The following is a 1,785-nucleotide window of genomic DNA, read 5'->3' as shown; positions in this document are numbered from 1 at the left end:
GCGTTCAAAACAGGAATTTCACCTGAAAAGGAGAAAAGGTAGTTAGATAAAAGCTGGGGCTTCGGGGCTCAAAGAGGACGAGGTTTCAGGGTGTCACCAGGTCTCCTTACGTGGCCAGAGCGTCTGAGACTCATCTGCCACCGCAGCCCGGGACATCCAGCGCCCGGCGAGAGGCAGTGTGTGTCCCCCGGGAGCTACCACCGGGGATGGGGCCGTCCCAGGGTCAGGCCAAGGCCCATGCCCACCCCCGAAGGACAGTGGCCCCACGGGGCCGGGGACTCGATAATCACTTCACGCCCTGGGCAGGGCAGGAGGCGCCAGGAGTGGAAGAGCCAGCTTGCTCCCCCCAACGTGGGCCGTGATGGCAGTGACGGGCACAGTCGCGTCCTGTGTGGCCGCGACCTGCGTCAGCCGGACGTCCCCAGGAAGGGGTCAGAGGCCGGGGACCCAGGAGGGGGGAGCCAGCTGCAGTGGGAGGAGGTCGTCCCGCGGCAGAGAGAGGGGAGCGTCCACGCCCAGGGACGTCGCCCGCTGTCATGCGACCGTGGGCAGGAGCTTCTCTCCTGGGACTGCTCCTGGAGACGAGCTGGCCGGACCCCAGGTCAGTGGCCCCTTTGCCTGAAGCCCAAAGCCCCTGGCCCCTGGGCAGGTTCGAAAACAAACCACGATGGCTCCCGGACCAGCAGAGGTCCTTCCCATGAGCGAAGCCACCATCCCCCGCCGTCACCTTCCTGTCCAAGGGCTGTCCTCGCTCCGTCCAGCTCTCGTTTGCTCGCCATGGCCCTCACCGGAGGCAGCGCACTCCCCGGCCCCTCGCCGTCCCTGCTGAGCCGGGCTCTCCCCGCACGGGGACACGGAGCACGTGACGGGGTATAGATGGCAGCAAACGCAGCCGTCACGCGTGCACCGCCCGTTACCGGCAGCATGAAGGAGCAAATCAGGAAACGATGGATTTACTAAATTCCTACACTCTCTGTTTACTCCAGCGGCGATCGTGTGTGGGCGGGGGCGGGGGACGAGCTTGGCACGGGAAGCCACAGCTGCAGCCCCGCGGGCTGGGCGGGCAGCAGAGCAGACGGGTAACTGGGTAACCGTGTGCGGCCGCGGGCACCGTTTTCAGGAGGCCACATCGGATCCAGTTTCACTCGGAGAGCAGCGGGCACACACGGCCGCCCGGGCACGAATCACAGCCAGTCCCGGCCACGCGGGGCTCTGTGGGCTCAGGGACAGGAGTGGGCCGGGGAGGGTGCGGCTGGGGGACCCCTCAGCCATATCGGTGCCCTGATGGCCGACCAGCGGGGTCGGGGGGCCGGGAGGGCCGCTCCAGGCTGGGCCGCTCTCTGCCGGCTACTCGGTGCTGGACGAGCATGAGATGCCCAGCTCGGCCTCCCTGACGACGGAGGGGATCCCAGCCCCTGGGTGCCAGGGGCCTCCGCCTGTTGTTCCCTGATCTGTCCCTGGGACCGAACCCCGCACACGGCGGGCACCCCACGTGTGCTTCGAAGGAGGAGGAGGAAACAAGGAACAAGGCAGCGGCGGTCCAGGGCGGGAGCGAGGATGTGGGGGGCGGTCCAGGGCGGGAGCGAGGATTTGGGGGGTCGGTCCAGGGCGGGAGCGAGGATGTGGGGGGTCGGTCCAGGGCGCGAGGATTTCTGCCACTTCGTGCCTGTCTGACGGGGGTGCCTCCGCCCTCACCCCAGCCCCACCCTCCCTCCTCACCTCCGAGTGGCCCTCTTGGGTGTGCAAGGGACCCCGCTTCCAGGGAGCCGTGTGGAAGCCCTGCAG

The sequence above is a fragment of the Pteropus alecto genome, unplaced genomic scaffold (assembly GCF_000325575.1).
Source record: "Pteropus alecto unplaced genomic scaffold, ASM32557v1 scaffold118, whole genome shotgun sequence".
NCBI classification, from domain to species: Eukaryota; Metazoa; Chordata; class Mammalia; order Chiroptera; family Pteropodidae; genus Pteropus; species Pteropus alecto.
The sequence above is the reverse complement of the archived record's forward strand: the minus strand, read 5'-3'. Positions refer to the sequence as shown.